Raw genomic sequence first — 12,621 nt, 5'->3', positions numbered from 1 at the left:
AGGCTATGAACTGGAAGGCAGTTTTACCCAGTGTTAGTTGCACATGGATAGTCTGTGATGCTTCATGCTGTGGCACCAACCTGGGGGTGTGGGTATCCCTGACAATTATTGATACTCATCCCCTTTCATAGTTAGTGCCATGTTTTGGGGCTGTAAAGCATGGTATGAGGTGTAACCTGGTAGTGCTAGGGTGCTCTTGGGAGCCTTGAACCAGGTTTGTGTTACTGCACAGATATCAACATTCTCCATGCTGAGTAGAGTTTGGACTGCATGCATCTTGCGGTTTAATTGTCTGGCAGTGAGTATCATTACTTCTAGTTTCTTATCCCTTGTGATACCTATGTAGGTGGGTTTGTCTTTTGAGCCTTACCACCAGAATTCAAACCATTGACATTGGTAAACAGTATGACTCACAGCATACTGTCAAACCATGTCATACATACATGTGACCCCAGGTGAGACATATGTGTAGTACAACACAAAGTGGCCACCAATATGAACTACAATGTATGACTACTGTGTCACATGGTGCATGTCACCCTTGCCATGTGTGCACTATGCATCTACATGCAGAGAATGCAACTCCACCTTGTTCACAAATGTACATCTGCAACTGTGTGCTGCAAACATCACACATGTACTGTCCAGTCTACAACACATGCAGGCACAGGTACACACAACTGCCATGTGGCACATGTGCAGACATTGCACTTTTGGAATTAACACTAGTGTATAAAAAACTACAATGACAATCATAGTGTTAATGCATCAGGCATGCTGGGATATACCCACAATGATATCATTACACTGTACTGTGAACAACATGATAATATTACTACAGTGCTATGTAGTCACCCTGTGCATCAGCACCATGCTATCCTGTTCCTGCATCAATGTTACAGATTGCAGGAGGTGGCACAGTTTCATCATATGCACAGGGTGTGTACTTGGTTTGCCAGAGTCTGCCATTGACACATCCAATCGACATGTATGTGTGTGTGTGTGTTAGTGAGGGACAACAGTACAACATGGGGCAATGTTGATGCGGTGTGTGTTTGTATGTGTTAGCCCTAGGTGTTAGCATTATGCATGTGTGTATGCATGCACACAGTTCCACCACATGGCTGCCATATACGGGTGTTTGTGGACAACCACAGACTGTACCTGCCAGGTCATACAGATCACTGTCTCTGGCCACGGACACGGTACCTGTGCCTGGCAGGGGTGCTACGGACAGTATCAGGTACTAAGCCAGACTGGGTACTGTCATCAGAAGCAGTGGGTTGCTGACTGGACACATGTCCCTGCTGGGACTGCCCAGAGCCACGTGCACGTGGTCTTCTAGGACGGTCTGATGACAGCACAGACCCAGCATTGCTGGGGCTGGTACTGGCACTGTAGGAGCGGCTGTGGGTTTGTTGTCATCTGCGACAACTGCCAGCTGCTGATGTTGCTGGCATACGTCCACGTCAATGCCTTAACCGTCCTGCATTGCCCTGGCTCATGGACATGAAGTTGTGGAACAGATCTAATGTGTCCCCCCAATGTCTATCAATGACCTCGCCGACAGTACGGATGACAGCTGCAACGTCACGCATAGTGTCATTTATAGCAGTGTGATGTGCTGTAAGCTCCCTCAGACCCTGTCTGGTGTACTGTTCCATACGTGCCTGTGCCTGCATTACAGCCCGGAACATAGCTGAGGTTGAAAGACCTCTGTGGGCACGTCTGACAGGGGCAGTATGACCATGGATGTTCCCACGAGAACCCCTGGTTATCTGCCTGTGTGGTACCATGTCAGGACTCTGGCCATGGCTGCTGTGAGGGGATGCATGTGCCACTGATTCCACATTACCCTGGTCAATGCCCACTGTATGCTGTCCCTCAGCTAAGGACATTGGTGACAATGGATGTATCGGCTGGATGACTGTGCGCATTGATAGGGTTGACTGCTGTGTACTGTCGATTGGCTGACCAACAACAGACCCTGTCACACCTCCCTGTGCCATTACACATGTATCATCATTATCACTATCCGCCAACAAAACAACACCAGAACCTGTGAGAGGAAGACAGGAAACACAGTTTACAATGTGTACACAATGTTACCACACATGCACACGGGCACACATGCACACATGCACACAGGCACACATGCACACATGCGCACATGCACACATGCACACGGGCACACATGCACAAAGGCACACATGCACACAGGCACACATGGGCACACATGCACAAAGGCACACATGCACATGGGCACACATGCACACATGCACACATGCACATGGGCACACATGCACAAAGGCACACATGCACACATGCATACGGGCACTCATGCACAAAGGCACACATGCACATGGGCACACATGCACACATGCACACGTACACGGGCACATAGGCACACATGCACACATGCACACGGGCACACATGCACATGGGCACACATGCACAAAGGCACACATGCACACAGGCACACATGCACACGGGCACACATGCACACATGCACACGGGCACACATGCACACGGGTACACATGCACTCATGCACACATGCACAAAGGCACACATGCACACATGCACACTCCTCAGTACAGCAGATACAAACACACACACACACCTACAATCCAACACATACACAATACTGTTTGAGGTTATTATTAGTATTAATATTATTATTACTATTAATAGTATTGTTATTACACACTCACCAGCATGGATTGGCTGCATTGCTGTTACTCCAGAGGGACCTGCACAAATAAGAGACTTATTGTCAGTGGCTACAACTGTGCCATTGATACTGTGAGTATGGTACAGTACAGTAGTACAACAGTTGGCTTTCACAGGTGTAGTGTTGCTATTCAGAATATCAATCTTGCACAAGAATAGGCAGGATAACAGCTACACACACAGTACACATCTCACACATGCATAAACTACCAGTGCAGAGAACAGTCAACTATAGATATGGCATGTTACCTGCACACTCCATGTCCACATGCTGGGTGGCTCCGGCCTCCATCATGACATGTCTGTGGATGTTGTTGTTGTTGGCCTGGAGCCACAACACTTAGGAGTAGCTCCTCCACTCTGGTGAGGGGGGGTGGATAGGTACCCCACCACCCATGGAAAGCTGTTGTCTGTGGATATCAGACGCACGCTGATGGACATTTGTCCGGTTATGCATGCGTATGTCATTTACCCGACGGACAAGGTCTTGCCACAGTGCAGCCCTCTCCTGCTGGTTCTGGCTGGTCCTGGAAAACAGTGTATTGAAATCCTGCACCAGGCTCTGGTGTATCTCCTCATCCTCTGCAGCTTGCGGTGATGCACCATCGCCCTGGAAGGAAAAGATAAATATGTGAGCAAGTCATATGGCACATGTAATACTCTACTGTACTGATATCACTGAACTGCCATATATAGCATCTGTCTGTCTATCAGGGGATACACATGTACATTACCACATATCAGTGCTCAGCCTAAAACTGTGTGACAGTGCCTGCCACACTCCATACAACAAACTAGTATACACCAGCACTCGGCACACTGTTTGAGGTACACTGCACAACCTCACACTGGGGGTATGTATCAAGCTACTGGATGGAGAATATTGTCATCCCATGCAATGCACATCTACAGTTTCACTGGTAATCCACCCTAGTCTTTGCTGCCATACCCCTACCTACACCGCAGTCATACACAGGGAACTACTGCACAACATATGGCAATCTAGTATGTTAGTATCCCAATAACTGACACATCTTTCTCTGGCTTCACACCAAGGACATGGACTACCATGACAGACACAAAGTCATGCTGAGCAATCACACAATTACAGACCTTGCACACAGTCAGTGTCACACTCATTCCACCTCACATAGTTGGTATTGCACTGAGTACATGTGTGTGTGCATTGTGTCATAGGTAGGTACTATGCTATTGGCCCTGGGCCTATGGTAGTATAGCCTTATGCTACCCTGCCCCTTGGGACACATGTAATGTGATTGTACTTGCTCCAGTCAAACAGTTACACAGAGGTGACTCACACAACATATTACCTATCTCCATAACATTCATCAGGGGTATATCTGACATCTACTAATGAGGAGCCTTGTTTGTTAATGCTGGGTGGTTTAGTCCAGGGTATGGCATATTTGTGGATATCAAAGGGGAGGCTATTGTACACTTGTTTCCCATGTTCGCTTCTGACACCTCCAGTAGTAGGCAGGCAACCACCTATGTGGTAGTTAGTGGTTATAGTGTTTTGGAATGGGGTATGGTACTCCTGTATCCACACTGGTGTTCAGTCTATGCCTTGGTCACCAGGCAGCTGTTGCAATTCATCTGCCCCCATGTCCCTCTCTCACTCTCTCTCTCTCTCTCTATATATATATATATATAGATAGATAGATATATTCATATACATACATATCTATAGACATTCATATCTATTTGTATATGTGTATGTATCTATATATATCTATATATGTATGTGTCTATTACATCTATATGTATATACATATTCTATCTATCTATCTATCTATCTATCTATCTATCTATCTATCTATATATGTCTATCTGTACATACCTCTCTATGTACATACACACACACACACACACACACACACACATATATATATATATATATATATATATATATATATATACACACATATATATATATATATATATATATATATACACACACATACACACACACATACTTATAAACATCCATTGCTGTACAACTACATGCACATCTTGGCACATAGAATGCCCACCTTTCATGGTGGGGATGTCAGTTCTGTAACAGTTGTGAGACATACCATTCTGTAATGATATTGCACAGTGTTGTGCAGAATGCATTATGCTGTCCTCAGGCCGTATAGCTGTAGCAGGCCTCACTGGCTCAGTCCCACAGAAGTTCACCACCACATGACATATACCTGCACTGCATGCTGTTTTCAATGCCACACACTACAACCTACATTGATATGTGCACATAGCAACCTTCAACTACATATGTATGTCCAGCCTTCGCTAACGGTTGCAGTATGTCCCTTACCCTATACACATCTTCATATACATATAGATACAGACTGCTGACACATATGGAGGGTTCACAGTATGTAGATTATTAGATTATGTAGTTTACATTACCTTTGTCTCTAACAACTTTTTAAGTTTGGCTGTCTGGCTGGCTGGCTGGCTTGCTTGCTGGCTTGCTTGCTGGCTTGCATGCTTGCTTGCTGGCTTGCTTGCTTGCTTGCTGGCTTGTTGCTTGCTTGCTGCCTTGCTTTTTGATTTTTTTGGGGTCTCTGTCTCTGTCTGTCTGTCTGTCTATCTCTCTCTCTCTCTCTCTCTCTCCCTCCAGTCGCTGCAATGAAAGTATTGCATGTGTGGATTGGCAGTACAGGCTGCTTTTGTAGGTATCTGCACATGTGCATGTGATGGCCTCTGCACCAATTGGTGGCCAGCATTTACTAATTGCATGCAGCCTGCTGTGTGGTAATTGCAGTTCTCACTGTGATTTCAGGACACTGCTATAAAATGTTAGGTTAGGTAGGCGTAGGCCTTTCAGTTTTGCAAGGTGGGGACCATGCTGGTTTGCTGTGGACACTGTTGTGTCAGTCTGAAGGTTGGTATGTCTCTCATATCTAAGGCTGTGTTGTAGCCACTGAAATGCATGTTGTACTGAAACCTGACTGTTGCTTCTTCCAGTTCATTCTTCTCAGTGTGTATGTTAACTCACACCTGCTAATGCTAACACTGTTTACATGGGAGTATGTACTTTCCTGTGGGACTTGTGGATTAACTGGTATACAACTGTAGCTCTTGCAATGTGTTGCTATGGCTTCCCTTTTTTCCCTTTACATTCACTCCTTGAAGGCCTGATATTTCTCTTTACTGGAATGTGTTGCTATGGCTTTCCTATTTTCCATTTACATTAACTCCTTGTAATGCATGTTATATTTCTTTTAGCAGTAAATTCATATATGTTTGCTGTGGTTTGGTGGCACTGCATGCAGCCTGGTGAGGCCAAGGTCTGGGGTTTGACACTTACAAGGGTATCTTATTTTGCTGCTGAGCAGTAGCAGGGCCTTGTATTTTGTATTAATAGTTATGAATATCAGGCACATGCAGTGCTTGTAAACTGCTATACTGTCCTTAGTTTGTTAGATGGCTACATCCTTTGATATTTCTGTGTTGTACTCCTACATGAGGGTGTGCTTGTGGAAGTAATTCTACAGCTATTTGCAGAGTGTGTAACAGCAGACAGGCTGATATGCCGGTGTGTTTCTGACACTTGCAGGCCTCAGATACTCTCAGGTATATATTTGAGCAGTCTCAGGGAAAGGTACATATCAATGGGATACACCCGTGATATATTTCAGATATTCTGCAGTTGTGACTGTGGGGACTGTGTGTGTTTTGAGCATTTGTATTTCTACACCATTTCTGACATGCAAGTAGTGTCTACTTTAACTTATTGATGGTGAACATTATGTGGGATTCCCCACCTTTCTGCCTACTGTTAGTACATTTCACAGGGAGTCAGTGGGACACAGGTAACATTTTTTGATAAATCAAGGACATCCTTGTAAATCAGTCACAGTTGGGATGTCTGGCCTCATACCTATTCAAATATGGTGGTGTTTATCCTGCTTTGATACCATGTGTGGTTTTTAAGGTGCTACTGTAACATTATTACCTACTAGCATAGCTGTTTCTCTTATCACACTCATGTAATGCAATTCCACAAGAAATGCCACTAAACATACAGGGAACAAGCTTTGTGTAATGGCCTTCCTATATTCCATTTACATTCACTCCTTGTATTTCATGATATATTTCTTTTAGCACCATGCTCTTGTATATCTGATGTGGCTCAGTGGTAATTCATGCAGACTAGTGTTTCCAAGGTCCGGGGCTCGAGACTGACAGGGGTATTTTATTTTGCTGGTGAGCAGACTACAGGCCTTGTCATACAGAGTGACTAAGGCACTTTTAAGCAGTTGTAAGTGGGTTTGCTCTGGTTTGCACGATGCTCACACATGCGCACAGTCGCTTAGCTAAGCGCACAGAAGTGCACACCCGCTGACTATTGCTTTACAGTGCTTACTCTCGCTAACACCCGCGCTAATTTCTTTTAAAGAAAAGAAAATGGGGAGATAGGAAAGTGGTGAAAAAGGGGGCACAAAGAGGATAGGACAGTAGGAAAACAAGCTCGGGATTTGCAGGAAGGATGTAGGGAAGGCCCATAGCTGCCCATTTCTTTATCAGCAACAGCTGTGCATATGTGTGTAATTTGGTGTGAAATTTGAAACCTTCCACCCCTGTGAGAGATGTGAGGACAACAAAATATGTTGTACAGCCAATTTTAATTATCAGTTGACATGTCCAGCAGACATGTCTGCAAAATGGGCAGCTATGTATGGGGCGTAATTTTTTTGTGGGAACAGAGTGCCCTTTTTTTATTTTTTTTTCAGGTGCGAGTGGAATGTGAGGTACAGGAAGTAGGTATATTTGGGGAGGTAGGTTGGGGAGGTTAACAAACAAGACAAACAAGATGCATACAGGGGCAGAGTATGACACGTGGGGGGAACACAATTGACGGGGACGGATGTTTGGATATCGAGAGCCCATGAGCCCACAGATGGCAACAGTGGAACTGAGATCCTCACCCATGGGCAGTTACCACTGCGCCTTCACTGCCCAGGATGGGGCTGTGCTGGGGGCTGTATAGAATGGGCAGGCACACCCGTGAGTTGCGCCAACCTCGCCTCAAGCTGGCATAGGGGATCAAGCACAGAACGCCTGATCTCGCTATGCACCACAGACAAGACACTATGGAGGGTGAGTGGATGTTCTCCTTCGGCCACGCTTGCAGAGAGGGGATGAGCCCCATCCCCTGCAGCGCTTCCACCTGAAGGTGGCACAGGGCCACCGGAGGAGGTTCTGGCCTGGGCACTGGTGCCATGTGCACTCGCCAGCTGAGGTGGGAGAGGTGGGTCCGCTGGAAAACGCCTTCCCTGTTGTCCTATGTTTAGCAGTATTTTATGACATTTTAGGTTCGTAACAAACAACACCATTCAAAATTAGTTGTAACAGCATGCATCAGTATTCCCATTAACCAAACACCCATGAATTCCGAACATTGAACAGCAAGCATAACACATGCATATTTAGAACAACAGTACACATTCCAACAGCATGCAGGGTTGATTGGTGGCAACAGGCCATCAGGGTTGGATATGTGAACAGGGCACATGCATCAACATACATGCAGATATGTATGAACCAACAGGACAAATGTCCATGGAATTAATTGTGTATACACATACCCAGTTTGGTGTGGAATGGCATCATTTGTGAAAATAGGGTAGGGTGACGAAATATTACATTAACAACTTAAACTACATATACATATGCTGTACATTCCTAGTATATATCCCCTACATGTATTAGTACAGTTTCCTATATGTAACCTTAGGAATGTTGGTGATGGGAATGTTACTGCTACATTAATATACATTCCATTTTTATTCATACATGTTCATATCTGGCTGTGTTCAGGTACAGCATCCTGCTACATTTGATTTATATGGCTCTAGACAACTGTGGATGTTCAGTATTTCATACAACCATACTATCTCCATATTGCAAGGGTACAGCAACATATCCAAATTGTGGGACAGACACATTCCAGGTTCAGTACTTTATTACACACATTTCACTCTTTGGTTGTGGCTGTCTCATTCGCTTCATTATGTACTCACTGCAGTATAACTTTATTCCAGACTTATTACAGCTTTCTTGGTAGATTCATACCCTCTTTCTCACACTCTCACTTGTTTTATTTTTACATTTCAGGATGGTACTTAATTCTAGGCGTTATTAACATTTCTTACTGGGTTACAACAATCCTTTCCAACTGACTCACTTATTTCATATGGCAGATTTTAAAAGGGATGTATTTGACACATGTCTATCCTTTGTTGATTGATTACCACTCATTTTCAGGCTGAAGCAGTTATCTGATATTACAATACAGGTGGAGACTCTCTATTTGAGACTTGTTTAATGTTTATTTCTGGATTACAGGCTGCATCACTTATCTAATCTTACAGTACTAGCAGAATCTTTCTTCTAGGCTTATTTGAACTTTATTAATATGTAACAACACTGAACTCTTTTACAAGCTGTCTCATGTATATACCATAACAATTCCAGCAAAATAATTACTAACCTGCCTGGTGGCACAACCTCACCATCCTATCAGCATAGGCTCGCTGATTCATGGAACGGACACCTGCAGCTGTAATATAAATGATGTAATATTGGAACATACATCTCCATACTATAGGCTAGGATAATTTCTTACATACTTAATTACATGGATACTTACTCAATAGTGGGGCGTTGGGCATTTTCCGGGCCTCCTGGATCCAACGGTTCAGTTGGTGGTGATGGACCTGTTCACCAGTTCTTGTAATGCCTGTGGCACTGGTGAGATCATGTGCCAACCAGTTCCACGCCTCTGCCTTGTATGCACCCCAGTGAACCTGGCCTGCATGAGTTGTGCCTCATGATCATGGACTAGGAGCCAAACCATATATTTTGACTCCTCAACACCCCACCTCTGTGCTCTAAAGTGACTTCCCTCTCCTGCACCTGCCATCCTGACTGCAAATGGGTACCACAATCAGTTATGCTGTGTATTCCCGCCTATGGGGCTTATATATGCCCGTTTTCCCGCACTTATCTGTGATTGGCCATTTTGGATATTTATCAGCTTAAATAAACCTGCTGTGTCATGCTTCTATTTCCATTAATTCCTATATATATGCTATTACTGCATTTCTCAGTACAACTGTCATGGCTTAGTGGTTCAGTACTTTGACTATGGTGCACAGTATCCTGGGTTCGAGCCTGGGCATTGTTTTTTTTATTTTACTACTGTCTAGACAGGCTAGGAGGTGTGTCTGTGTAAAGGCAGCTTTGATACAGCTTGCTGAACGTTGCCCACCGGTGAGCTGGTTTGCATGGTGCGCATCTCCGCGCAAACTGCTTACGCTGGGTAACGCGTTATTTGGCTATGAGCACTCATATTACGCTGTGTGAAGTGTTGCTCAACTACGGGCACTCAGTTTAAGCGTGTGAAAGTGCTGCTCAAATCTGGGCACTCATATTACACCTGTTAAACCGCTGCTCACCTGAGGGCAGTCATATTAAGCTTGTTACAGCACTGCTCACCTATGGGCACTCATATCGGGCTTCTTAAAGCCTTGCTCAGCTATGGGCACATAATCTCTTTTTTATATTTTATTGTGTTAGATTTCTTCAAACATACATGGCCCATTTCATTACATTTTACTTAAATTATAGTTATATATATATGTCAGGGGATTGTTTCATGCTTATTTAACTAAAATAGAGAATGATGTTGTGGGGGCTCAAACCGTGACTACCTCCTCTTTTGCCAACGTCTCTACCGCTACGCTATTGCTACTTGGTTTAGTTTGCATATTTAGATCTTATATGCTTTTCACTGTCTGCTAACTGTGGCTGAGCGGAGGGCATACCCGTGCAAACGAGCGGAACTACGGGCAAACATTTTGGAAATTAAAAAAGATTAAACTGTTATTTTTCCGTTTTACATTACAGTTGGGTTTATAGTCTGTGGGGGCATGTGTGGTGTTGTGTTCCTTGATATTTCCACGGACTCGCTCGTGGGAGTTTACTTTCAGGACTCTGATTCTTCTGGGGTCATGTCCCTTTGCAGAACTCAGCATTTGGACACGCCCCCTACTTTCCTACACGGACCGTGTTAGCCTAGAGTATGATTCAGCATGCCCTCATGAATATGCATGGCATGCTGATGTTATACTGTTAGACTGCAGCCTCCGTGTAGGACATATTAACTCTTACACAGAGGTTTCATGAATCCTGCTCTTTATTATTCTTTGTGGTTCTGGATCATATACATTAATCAAATTAAAGTGTACTTTAAAGGTCTCTAAATGCCTTCTAAATCTGAAACCTTTTTCCTAGTTCCATGAATATAAACTTTTTTATCTGGTTAGATTTAATAATCTTCTTTGTTAATCTACATTGATTTTTAGTATTCATTGCATAAGATTTCATTTCATTCTTCTCTAAATTAATCATAGTTTTATAATGCAATGTATCTAAATAGCTTCATCTCATCAAGCTACTTTACTAAATTTTTAACTTTTTGAATATCTAATTTAAGTTTATCACCTTTCATTTGTAGATCCAATAATTCTTTATTCCATTGTTTTTTTTTTCTTATTAATATATCAGGATATAATTTTATCCTCTAGATATGATTTTAAAGAATCCCACACATATATCACAGATATGCCCTCAGTTAAATTTACACTTATAAAGGGTTGAATTCCTTTATTATAAAATTCCTTAAAATCTTTCAGATTAGTTATATATGATGGAATTCTACTAATAGAAGCACTTGTTTGCATTCATATTCAATTCAAATGCAATTGCATTATGATCAGATAAAGGACATGTGTCAACTTTAACTTTATCTAATTTTCCATTTATATCATTTCAAATATACACTCTATCTATTCTAGACTGGGTACCATGTCAATGTGAATAATGTGTAAAAAATAATGAATTTTCCTCTGAGAATTCATTTATGTCCTTAATATTAAACATATCTATGAAGTGTATTAATGCTTTAGATGACTCTGGTATACTACACTTATTTACTGTATTAGTATCACAATCATCCAAAATACAATTAAAGTCATCAGCTAAAATTATACTTTAGAATGTTGTATAATGTCCTCAAACTGTTGTTTAACCACTTTAACTCCTAATCCCGGAATCCAATAAAGATATATCAAATTGTATACTTTCTCATTTATATCCAAAGATACTAGACAAAACATCCCAGATCTGTCATTGTATAAATGCATGATTTTAAGCATTAATACAGAGTTTTTCATAACTCTCTGCCTTTTTAATGTGTCTGTATGACATTCTTGGCTCCTTCTGGGGGATTGTGGGTGTGATGGTGCTTACTTTTTTATACTGTTAAGGATAGTGTATTATTTATTATTAATTTTATTCAGATTTATTTTATTATGTGTGTATGTGCTTGTGTGTGTGTGTGTGTGTGTGTGTGTGTGTGTGTGTGTGTGTGTGTGTGTGTGTGTGTGTGTGTATGTGTGTGTGAGAGAGAGAGACAGAGAGAGACAGAGAGAGACAGATAGACAGACAGATTTAAGATCTTAAAGATCCCTCTGTGCATTCACATTTCAGTATGTTTGTTCTTTCTGTGTTTGTCAGATTATTTTTTTACTATATATTAGTATCCAACTTTAATTTTTGTTTTGCTTTTATATCCAGTATACTGTTTGTTTCTGTTGGCAGTTTGTAGATAAATTAAGTTGCTGCCACCTTTAAACATAAGATATGGCAGTCATTTAATTTTTCCACATTGTGCTTTATGACAGTATAGTTGGTCTGTTGTGAAGCAGTAATGGGCAGTCCCTGTTGATCTATACCCTATAGTGGAATAGCCATTCCAAACAGGGTTTGTTTCTCCACCTTGTCCTTTTTTAGCA

The sequence above is a fragment of the Protopterus annectens genome, chromosome 11.part0 (genome assembly GCF_019279795.1).
Source record: "Protopterus annectens isolate FY-2018-M chromosome 11.part0, PAN1.0, whole genome shotgun sequence".
Taxonomy (NCBI): Eukaryota; Metazoa; Chordata; order Ceratodontiformes; family Protopteridae; genus Protopterus; species Protopterus annectens.
The sequence above is the reverse complement of the archived record's forward strand: the minus strand, read 5'-3'. Positions refer to the sequence as shown.